The sequence below is a fragment of the Caretta caretta genome, chromosome 1, assembly GCF_965140235.1.
Source record: "Caretta caretta isolate rCarCar2 chromosome 1, rCarCar1.hap1, whole genome shotgun sequence".
In the NCBI taxonomy this organism is placed as follows: domain Eukaryota; kingdom Metazoa; phylum Chordata; order Testudines; family Cheloniidae; genus Caretta; species Caretta caretta.
The window spans coordinates 198,747,782-198,759,943 of NC_134206.1; the positions used below are offsets into that span (position 1 = coordinate 198,747,782).

Consider the following 12,162-nt stretch of genomic DNA (forward strand, 5'->3'; position numbering starts at 1 on the left):
CAGGTCAGCAGATTTTGGAGCAAATATGGATTAGATTTTTCACTTTCGCAATAATGATCATAGAATTCCCATCGTATGCAGTCAATCATATATAAATAGAAAACGAAGGCTCTAGAATCTTTCCCTTCTCCTTCTTAAATACCACCTTATACAGCCATTTTCCAGCTGTGGTCTGTGATCCACAAAGTACACATTGACTGCCCACGTAATGTTGGCTGGTCACGTAGTGTCAGCTCTACTTGTTTCCAACTGCTAAACTCCATTACACGCTAAAAATACATCAGATAACTTCCCAATATTACCTTTTCATAGAACCAGTGGCTGAAGAGGTCACAAGGATGTTGCCCAGTTGCATGTGGAGGGGAGGAGACCCACATAGTCACAAACGGGAAGGGAAGAGATCCTTGAGGCAGCCTACTAGCATTTGTTCTGCCCTGTGAGAGCATCAGAGAACCCCTGGGCTAGAACAAAGGAGTCCCGACCCACACAGAAATCACATTGGAGTGTGTACAAAGGAAGTAAAAAAATGTGTCTAACATAGAGGAAAGATCTGTGAGATAATTATTACCAAACTATCAGAACAGGGAGATGTGGCATTGTCTGCCAAAGCAAGTCCATTTCTTGATCTGCCCAGCAGAGATCACCACAAGCACCAATGCCTAACCATTCAAGTTTGGGAGTGAGATGTAATTTTAAGTTTCAGAGTAGCAGCCGTGTTAGTCTGTATCCGCAAAAAGAAAAGGAGTACTTGTGGCACTTTAGAGACTAACAAATTTATTTGAGCATGAGCTTTCGTGAGCTACAGCTCACTTCATTGGATGCATTGTTAGTCTCTAAGGTGCCACAAGTCTTCCTTTTCTTTTTATGTAATTTTAAGAGATTCTGATTCAAGAGCTCCTCACTCGTGCATGCATCTTTTCCACTATTCAGCAGCACCTTGCTAGTTTGGTTTTACTCTTTGCAGCACCAACACGATCTGAAATTCTGGGGACAGGAGATCCCTCTCTGTGTTTTGATCTCACTGAATGCCATTCATTAGAAATGTTTTATTCAGTCTTATTCATCATTCACTGCAGGTGCAAAGCCTTACTCTACACCATACATCAAAGCAAGATACCGGATTAGAGATGCAATTAAATCCATAAGAAGCCCTCAATTAAAGAAAGGTTACAATTACAATATGTCTGGTTCAAAAGCAGATCAGCATGTTACTGCCATATTTAGTACATAGTCAATAACACCTGAGACTACAAGAATAAGCTATTAAGCAAGGTAATAAGAAGACTGACATTGCAGAAGTTATTTCCTGCCCTAAAACATGTCCAGATAGCCCATTTACAATTCATATTTCTCTTTCAAAGTAAGAAGGGGGGAAATCACACTTTTCCAAATAGGGGAAACAGAAAATGAGTACACATAAGTGCTGTCAAATGCACAAAGTAAACAAAGTAAGCACACATAAAGATAGATGATCTCTGATCTTTGAGTTATACAGCCAGGTGTCACTTGTAAAAAAAAAAAAATCAAACAGAATTATGCTTTAAATTGATGTATCCCCTATAAATCTGTATCTTCCAGGTCCCACAAAAATCCATATTCATCAGCTACAGCATACATGCTCCTTGTTATGTCATACCCCTCCCAGCTGGGTGTCACAGCACACAATGGAAGGAAGGATGTCGGCTCGTAGACTTAGGGAGCAGTCAGGTAAATTATGCTTTAATACTCTTAAGCAGATTTGAAAGAGTCAGTTGTTATTCAAAATCCTCTGGATATGAAACAAGCTATGCAGTAAGTGGAACATTATGGTTTCATGCATTCATTTGTGCCTTTGAAGACCTAAATTAAACTCCAGTCAGAGTTAAAACATCACTCAGACTATTCTCTAGTGCAGAGGTCCCCAAATTATGAGGCGCACCCCCCTCGGGGGGCAGAGAGGAACATTCGGGAAGAAGTGGCTGGGGACTGGGCCAGCCCCAACAGGAGGCAGGGAAGGAGCCCCACCCAGCTCCACTCGTGTCACCAGCCCCAGCTGCTGGCTCTGCTCCTGGCCCCGCACTCAAGGCTCCGCACGCAAGGCTCCGCTCCCGGCCATGTACTTGTTAGCCGACGGCCAAGGATGTTTGGTGAGGTGCCAGCTATGCCTGTTTATACCATCCGTGACTTTAACCGCTAGGACGCACTGTCCCTTCGCGGCGGGCAGCCCGGGCTAGGCTGACGGATGCCCCAAGGTCCTAACCACCCGTGACTTTAACTGCTAGAGCTCAGAGCTCCTTCGCAGCGGGCAGTCAATACTGACTGACAGGTGCCCCAATGGCAGCACTAAGAGCCTCTCCACACCCGTGACTTTAACTGCTAGAGCTCAGAGCTCCTTCGCAGCGGGCAGCCAGGATTGACTGACAGGTGCCCCAAGAGTTTGCCCCGTGGAGGCGGCACAACTCAACGCTAGGCTCTTAGTACTCTCACCTAATGGCCAGGCTTTAGAGCCAAAACGGCTGAGGTTCTTTAATTGTGTCGGCTGCTTTACAGTAAACCAGAGAAAACAAGTCAGACTTATGCACAAATGGTTACCAAAATTTATTAAGCTAGATTCTAATCATGTGGTTACAAAATTGCTAGTGCCTACTTATTTAAATGTAGAGATGTTACACACATAAACAAGTTACAAAACTGAAGCCACAATCCCAAAGAAAGAAAACAAAGTATAGAGCTCTATTTCAAAATATGTGTACACTAAAGATAGGAGATCAGGTGTGGGTGCTTCTTACCCTCCTTGCATCTCTCGATTCCAGCGGTGCCAAGCCAGGATCGGTCACTCAATTCCACGGAAAGATGAATAAGGGACAAGGCTTAGGGACCCTCTTAGCTGCAGAAGCCTTGGGAGGCTGTCACTTATCTGACCAGCAGATAGATAGTGAAAAGCACTCAAAAATCATGGTGCTGTAGGTCCCCTACTTATACCTCTGTACTCCTTTATTCTCTTTCTCCTTTCTTATGCCAAATTGAGGCTGGTCTGTCTGGGTGACGCCAGCTTTCGCAAGAGTAGTTTACACTTGCAAGGGAGAGAAACAATAAGTGTCGACTATTGGACATTTCTTTTATCAGGGTAAATATTTTCCCACCTAGGATGTTGGTGTGTGTGCATCACGCTATTTAGTAGGGGCTAAGAGCCATGTCTGTCACAGGGCCTCTGCCTGCTGTGAGCTTAATCGTTGTATCTGTTCCCAGAGGCACATTGTAGCAGCACACCTGTGCTTTTCACAGCTTCAAAGGCTGTGCTGGAATATATGTTAAGTGCCCTGTTCGGGCTTCCTCCTGTGTTTCCAGCAATGCTGGTCTGAGAGGGGGGGGCTGGCTGTCTGGCTACAGTACTTGGGGTCCAGGCTGCCGGCCCTGCGCCCAGGGCCCTGGCTACCAGCCCTGCCCCAAGCTGTGGCCCCAGTCTCGGCCCCCTTGGCCCCCCCCCCCCCCCGGAGCCATGGCCCCACTCCCGGCCCCAGCTCTGGGGGAGGGGGCAGCCAGGGGTAAGGTGGGGCACAAGGCTAAAAGTTTGGGGATCACTGCCCTAGTGACTATTTGTTCACACCGCACTAATATGGTACACAGGACTGGTTACAAGTCCCAGGGCTAGGTTTGCCAGACAGCACTTCTTTTTAGTGTATGAGCAATTTGCCTCAAGTGGCATGTGACCAGGATTCATCACCAAATTTGGTCTGCTGGTTGGATCATTAGCTTCCCCAGCTCGGGTCAGGTATTGATGGGGAGTGTGACATGAATGCTGATCCATGCTTCCCCAGACAGCACAGAGGCATACTGCACAGGGAAGCTAACACACTGCCTGGTTATTCACAAAGCTTTGTTAGTAGTTTTTAGAAGTACTATATTAATACCTTTTTTTAATAATGGGAAAATGAGACAACATATCCTATACTGGATCAGGATACAAACTACTGTCAAGTTGGAGGATACAATATATGCGTGTAGCTCTCCTTCCCTGCAGATTCCTTTGCTACATCATATGCCTTGTAATTTCCTGTGTTTATCAAACCCTGGAGCATGTTACACTAAAGAGGACAGTCAACCAAAAACACTTTTAAAAATGATGTAGAGTAGTGAAATTCTTTATGAGAGAAGCACATCCAGTACCGAAGTCCCCATTAGAAAGTCTGCATTTGTCAAGTTACCACAGTGATGTGATATAACAATTTTTCCTCCCCTCTACTAATATCAGGAAATAACTGTGGGATGCTTACGACATCTCGTATCAAATGCAGTACTACCACCTTCTCAGTTATTCCCCATTTTGTAGCTGGGCACTTGATTTTGCCTTCCTAAGTGAAATACTTTGCACTTGTCTTTATTGAATTTCATCTTAGTGAATTCAGACCAATTCTCCAATTTGTCAAGATCATTCTGAATTCTAATCCTGTCCACCAAAGTGTGTGTGTAATGGTCTCCACTCAGGGTCTGGTTGGGAAGCGTGGCCTAGTGGTAATGGCCACAACCATGGACTGCCAAGAGGGCTGTGGGGAGGGGAGCCCGGGCCACCCCACTCTACCGGGCTCCAACCCAGGGCCCTTTTAGCTACCAGAAACCTGGCAACTAAGACTACTTAAGGTTGTCCTCCCTGGGCCTCTTTCTCTTGTCTCCCCCCCTGGGGTCACCTCAGTCCAAGGCCTTCGCTCACCTTCAGCACTGCCCGCCAACTGAGCTAATTCGCTGCCTTTTAATTCCTCCAGCAGATGGAGCATTTGCTGCAGGTGTGGCGGTGCGGGGCTAGCTGAGCCCAAAATGACCCCTTAAAACTTTGTTGCTCAGTGTGGGGTTTGTACACCCCACCACACACCCTCCCGCTCAAGATGGAGCCTGGGAAGTTGGGGCCATCCAATTGCGCCCCCTCTTCCCTGGAAAAGAAGTCAGCATTCTGGTGGGCTTTCCCAATTCAATGCTGAATTTGGAATGCGTAGGGTTGGAGAGACAGGTACCAGCACATCAGTCGGGGGTTTGTGTCCTTCATGGTGTTTAACCATCTTAATGTAGCATGGTCAGTGATGAGTTTGAATGGGTTTCCCAGGAGATAGTATCAGACTGAGTCTACGGCCCATTTCACTGTCAGGCCTTCCTTCTCCATGACACAGTAGGCTCGTTCTCATGGGAACAGCTTGCGGCTCAAACAGAGCACTGGGTTTTCCTCCCCCTTTATTTCCTGAGATAAATCAGTGCCGAGTCCCACATCGGAAGAAACTGTCTGCAAAATGAATTCTTTGGAGAAGTCTGGACTGAATAGGACTGGTTCTGTACAGAGGCGTTCTTTCAATTCTTGAAAGGCCTTTTCACAACCTCGGACCAGTGTGCTTTCTTGGGGCTGTCGTTCGTGACGAGGTCTGTGAGAGGGGCTGCAATCATCGAGAATCTTGGTACAAACCGGCGGTCGTAAACAGCAAGCCCCAAAAAAACTCCTGACCTGTTTCTTGGTGGTAGGTCATGGGGATGTCCTTGAGCGCCTGGAGTTTATCTATAAGGGGCCGGATCTGGCCTTTCCCAAAAATGTATCCCAGATAGATGGTTTCCTCTTTCCCAATTTTACATTTTGCAGGATTTGTTGTTAGTCCAGCCTGTCGCAGGGAGTGGAGCAAAGCTGCCACTTGGACCAGATATTTTTCCCAGGTTCGGCTGTAGGTGACTACATCATCTAAATAGGCTGCCACGTAGGAGTTATGGGGCTGCAACACCTGGCATTGGAATGTCGTGGGTGCCCCATGGAGTCCAAAGGGCATCGTTCAAAACTGGTACAGACCAAATGGAATGGCAAAAGCATTTTTTTCATGCGATTCTGGTGTGGGCAGGAATTGCCAATACCCTTTTGTTAAGACTAAGGTAGTGATGTACTGAGTTTCACCCAGCCGGTCTAGTAATTCATCCACCCGGGGCATGGGGTAGGCATCAAATTTGGAGATCGCATTAACCTTCCTGAAGTCAATGCAAAACTGGACAGTGCCATCTGGCTTTGGGACTAATAAGACAGGGCTTTGCCACTCGCTGTGGGATTCCTCAATGACCCCAAGCTCCAACATGGTCTGGACTTCCTGTTTTACTGCTTCATGCACTTTCTGGGGAAGTGGCCAGGGGTTCTCCCAGACAATCTGCCCAGGTTCAGTCTGGATGTGATGGTGCGTGAGGTGGGTCCTTCCTGGTAGGGAGGACAACACCATTGGGGAGGCCTTCACTAGGCTCTGCACCTGGGCTCTTTGTTCAGGGCAAAGTTGTTCCCCCACCTGTATAGCCCCTGGGGACAGGGTGTAACGTTCTTGGGGCCCCGGTTCTGGCTCTGGGGAGCACAGGGTGATGAACAGACTTTCTCGTTCTTTCCACGCCTTGAGCAGGTTGATGTGATAGACCTGGGTGGGCTTCCATTTGTCAGGTTGGCTAACCTCATAATTGACTGGTCCGACTTGGTGCACAATTTCATAGGGTCCCTGTCACTTGGCCAGTAGTTTAGACTCAGTGCTCAGGAGTAGAAGGAGGACCCGATCGCCTGGCCTGAAAGTGTGTACCCGCACTCCCTTGTTATAGGAGCATTCCTGGGTTTGTTGAGAGGTGAGGAGGTTTTCTTTAGCCACAGCTCCCACAGTCTCAAGTCTCCCCCTGAGTATCAACATGTACTGTAGGACATTCTGAGTTCTCAGAGATTGTCCTTCCCACATCTCCCGGACCAGGTTGAGGATTCCCCATGGCCGTCTCCCATACAGGAGCTCCAATGGGGAGAAGCCTGTAGAGGATTGTGGGACTTCCTGAATGGCAAACAGGAGGGGGGGGATCAGCTGATCCCAATGTGGGAGGTCTTCTGACATAAACCTTTTCACCATCTGCTTTAAGGTTAGGTTGAAGCGTTCAACCAGGCCATCCATTTGCGGGTGATAAACGGACGTACGGAGGCTCTTATTCTCAAAAGCTCACAGACCTGTTTCATCAAGTGGGCTGGGAAATTGGTGCCTTGGTCAGTGAGAATCTCCTGGGGAACTCTTACTCGAGCAAAGATTTTCAAAAGTTCCGTGGCAATAGTCTTTGAATTGGTGTTACAGAGTGGGATTGCCTCCGGATAGCAAGTTGCAAAATCATCTATCACCAATCGGTGTTTGTATCCGGTGGCATGTTTTTCCAGGGATCGACAAGGTCCATCCCAATTCGTTCGAAGGGGACATCGATGACCAGGAGAGGGACGAGGGGGGCTTTCATCCCCCATTTTGGCCTGACTAGCTGGCATTCCAGGCAGGCGTCACAGAAGTTTTTAACTTCTTGATGTACCCAAGCCAGAAGAAGCAGTCTAAGATCTGAGCCAGAGTTTTCTCCTGTCCAAGGTGGCCTGCGGAGGGGACGGCATGGGCCAATCACATGACTTCTCACCGATGTAGCTGAGGGACAAGGAATTGTGAATGGATTTCGCCCATCCAATGGTCCTTTTCCAGCTGATATAATTGTTTCTTTTTGAGCTCAAGTGGGGGTACTGTGCAGCCCAGTGGGGATCTATGACCTCGCCATTAATCACTCGGAGTTGTTCATATGCATGGGTCAAGGTCTCATCCTCCCTCTGGTCCTTCACAAAATCCATCTCTTGGGTCAGTAACTCCCCTTCCAGGAGCAGGATTTGTAATGTCTCCTGATTGGGTGCATCTTCCGGCAGCACTCCCTCTTGGCAGGAACCCCCCTCTCCGGGGTCCTGCTCCTCCCCTACTCTCGCCAGGGTCACAGGCCGGAGTTCCCTGTCTGCCCTGCTTCCCCTGGGTGCTTCCTTCAGGCTCCAGGGAACAGGCCTACATCCCCTCAATAGGTCAGAAAAGTGCTCCCAATCCCAACCCAATATAACAGGTTAGCTAGGGTTGGGGCTAGCCCTACTACGAGCGGTCTTGTGCTATCCCCTATGGTGTCCTCTACCCAGGCACTGGGATAGGGTTTAATAGCCCCGTGAATGCTCTGCAGGAAGATGGTATCTCTGGGGGCTTCAGAGTTGGGGACCAGGATTTGCCCACACCCCACGTCTACTAGCCCTATTACCTCAGTTCCATTTATTTGTACAGGAACTGTTAATTTTGCTGGGGTGCACTTCTGGGCACGGCTCTCTGCCGTCCATACTTGCCCATAGCTGCACTCCATATCAGGTCATTCCTGATAATGGTGGCCCAGACACCCATAGGAGAAACAGGCCCCCTTGGTTAGCCCTGAGACTGCTGGTCCAGACCAGGCCTCAGGGACTGTCTTCCCCAAGGTGCTTGGCCCCCTCACCCTTCCTGGCCTCTGGGCAGGGCAGTCGCTTGAGGACCCCAGACTTTATGTTCAGGCTGGGGCTGGAGGGCCTGGGGCTTCTCCCAGGCTCCTAGCCCTGGGCTCAAAGGCTGGCTGGGCCCCTGATAAGTGGGGGCTTTGGGAAGCACCCTGTCTAGTTTCTGTCTCCCTGGCTGGCTTCCCCCTTTTGTCGAGGAGCCCCTCTGGAGTCAAGCAACGGCTCGGAAGTGGGAGTTAGAGCCATCTCAGCTGCCAGATAGTTTTCCATCAATCTCACAGTATCGGTAAGTGACTCTGGTCGATGTCTGAGTACCCAGTCCCTACCCCCTTTCAGGAGGATTTGGGCAAACTGCTCCACCAGGATGAGTTCAGCCACCACTACTCCGGTCCGCCCTTCAGGCTTTAGCCATCTCCAACACAGATCTCAGTTTCTGAGTGACAACCCAGGGCTGGGCACCTGGACGGTACCTTTCCCCCCAGAACCTCTGGTGAAGGTCTCCTCAGTAATGTCGAGGTAGTCCAAGATAGCCGTTCTGACCTGGGGGTAGTCTTGGGGGCTCTCTGCATCCAGTCCCAAATATGCGGCCTGCACCGTTCCCATTAGGTAGGGTGCCAGCAGGATGGCCCACTGGTCAGATGGCCATTGCGCAGCCATAGCCACCCACTCAAATGTTGTCAGAAAAGCCTCGGGGTCTTTCTCAGGGCCCATCTTTGTGAGCTCCACGGGTACCGGCGAGGCTCCTAGGCTTGGGCCCAGGTCCCCTAATGGGGACACTCCTGGGACTGCATCAACGCCACAACTTGTTGAACTAACCTTTGCTGTTGTTCCTGTTGTTGGGCCCCTAAGTCCCGAACCAGTTGCTGCTGCTGGGCGGTCATTTGCTGCAGGAGTTGTTGTTGCTGCTGTTGCTGGGCCACATGCTGCTGCTGCTACTGGTTCTCGGGCATCCATTTCAGCAATCGTTCCAACTCCATCGTTGCTGGCCGACCAGCCCACATTGTTCTAAATCAGGCTGCTTGGATGCCTAGGTCAGTCGATCTCCCCTTCTCTCAGGGGTGGGATCAAATATCCGTGTTCTCCACCAGTTGAATGGTCTCTACTCAGGGTCTGGTTGGGAAGCCTGGCCTAGTGGTCACGGCCACAACCGCAGACTGCCAAGGGAGTTGTGGGGAGAGGAGCCGGACTGGGCCCTCCCCATCTACCGGGCTCTGACCCAGGGCCCTTTTAGCTACCAGTAACCTGGCAACCAAGACTACTTAAGGATGTCCTCCCTGGGCCTCTTCCTCTCATCTCCCCTGCTGGGGTTACCTCAGTCCAGGCCTTCGCCTGATGGGAAAATCCAAATCCCAGGGAAGCAAGAGGGAGTCGCCACTGTCCAAGGCCACAGAATACTTCCCTCTCTGCTTGTCTCTACCGAGGGTCCTCCCTTTCCTCACAGAGGGCCCCTTTGGGCAGCTCCATCAGAGCCTTTAGGTTTCACTCTGCTCTGCGGGAGCTGTGAGTGACAGATCTGCTCACCTTCAGCACTGCTCGCCAACTGAGCTAATTCGCTGCCTTTTCATTCCTCCAGCAGATGGAGCATTTGCTACAGGTGTGGTGGGGCGGGGCTGGCTAAGCCCAAAATGAGCCCTTAAGTCCTTGTTGCTCAGTGTGGGGTTTGTACACCACATCACAGTGTGCAACTCCTCCCAACCTGATGTCACCCCACAAATTTTATAAGCACACTCTCCACTCTATTATCCAAGTCATTCATGAAAATATTGAATAGTATTGGACCCAGGACTCACCCCTGCGGAACCCCACCAGATACATCCCTCCAGTTAGACAATGAACCATCAATAACTACTCTTTGAGTATGGTCTTTCAACCAGTTGTGCACCCACCTTATAGTAATTTCATCCAGACCACATTTCCCGAGTTTGCTTATGGATAAGGCTACGATTTAATTTAGTCATGGGTATTTTTAGTAAGTCATAGACAGGTCACAGGCAATAACCAAAAATTCAGGGCCTGTGACCTATCCATGACATATACTATAAATACTCCTGACTAAATCTTGGGGTGGTGGGGGGGTGCTGCTGCAGGGGGGGAAAAAGGCGCCCCAGGGAAGCTGCTGCTGGGACGGCCCCTAGAGCCAGCTGTCCAGCTGTCCGATGCGGCTGCCTCTGGGGCTGCTCCAGCAGCAGCCGCCGACGCGGCTAGCTGTGGGGACATCCTGGCGGCTGGCTGCAGATTTGCTCCAGCAGCAGCTGGTGCAGCTCGCCCCGAGGCCACCAGAGCAGCAGTCAGTGCAGCAGGCTGCGGGTTCACTCCAGCAGCGGCCAGCTGATTGGGCGGCCCTGGGGTCAGGCACACTGCAGAAGTCATGGAGGTTGCAGAAAGTCACGGAATAAGTGACTTTCACGACCTCCGTGACAGACACAGAGCCCTACTTATGGAGAATGTCATGTAGGACTGTGTCAAAAGCCTTAGGAAAATCAAGATATATGATGGCTACTGCTTTCCCCCATCCACTAGGCCAATAAACCTGCCAAAGAAGGAAATTAGGTTGGTTTGGCATGATTTGTTCTTGACAAATCCATGCTGGCTATTCCTTATAACCCTATTATTCTTCTGGTCTTCTGGGACCTCACCTGTCTTCCAGGAGTTCTCAAATATAATTGCTAATGGTTCCAAGATTGCTTCAGCTAGTTCATGAAGTACTGTCGGATGAACTGGAGATGAAGATGCCTTAGCAGTTAAAGTGTGTTTTACCCCATGTTTCTGATACATTAAGCAGAGATGAAGCTTTCAAAGTCAATGAGCATCATGCTGCTGATCACCTACACACAGTTCTGAAAATGTGCTCCCATGGGGCTACTTTGGAGTTGATAACAAGTGTGGCAATACCTGTAATACTGATCCTAGGTCAAGGATAACTGTGGCACAGAGGTGGAAGCCCATATTTTTAGACAGGATCACTGGTTTTGGGTGCCTATTAGACCTTGAGCCACATTTTCAGAGGTGCTGAGTATCTGTAGCTCCCTTTTAAATTCAGTTGGAATGAGAGATGCTATATGCTTATGAAATTGAGGCCCAAGGTGCCTCAAGTTGGACATGGAAAAGCACTAGACATTCCTGAAATGTTTGGCTTAACTGACTTACCCAAGGCGACCATGAGAGCATCAGTGTCAGAATTAGAACTCAAGCACTCATCTCCCAGTCCTGGGCTCAGACTGCTCCTCTCCATGAGTCAGTTACTTCTGTGAGTCCATACCCATGTCCCAGCATGTAAGTTTCCAGTTGAAGGGGGTGGGGAAGTTTGTTGTCTTCCTTTTCTCTTTTTTCAAAATATGTACTTTGCATTAAAAAAATTCTCTCCCCCAATTACAATTTAGGTACAAGAAAGATCTGCAATCCAGCAGCACCACCTTTGTGCAGAAGAAAATAATTCATTCCCTGCTCAGATCACATAGCTGTATCTATCACCTAACCCTTTTAGTGCCTCCAATCCATCAACTCCTCATCCTTCAGTGATGGCCCCTCACTCCAAGTCTCCTCAACTCTTCAGTCCACCTTCACCCAACCCTTCCGCATCTGCTCCTGTTCCCATATAGCCACATCATCTCTGGAAGAAATCCAGGGACAACACAGACTTATTCCACTACAAGCTTCTTCTCTTCCATTAGCTCTCATTGTCAGAGCAGCTGCTGCTCTGCAGATATAGGATGTCAATCAATTTGCCAATTTGGAACCTTTCATTAAACACTAAATTATCATAGGAAACAAAAATGTAAAGAGCAAGTTCAACTTTGTGATTTCACGGGATATTATTGGTTTTTTATATATATTTTATTTTATTTAGAAGGAGCATGGCTCTACAATCTGATTAGTTCTACAAT

General features: G+C 49.1%; 1 protein-coding gene across 1 annotated transcript in view; it reads right to left on the reverse strand.

The window, feature by feature from the left end:
* TMEM45A (transmembrane protein 45A) overlaps nucleotides 1-12,162 on the reverse strand; it is a 41,878-nt gene that overhangs the window by 13,531 nt on the left and 16,185 nt on the right. The gene's annotated exons all lie outside the window — the stretch shown is intronic.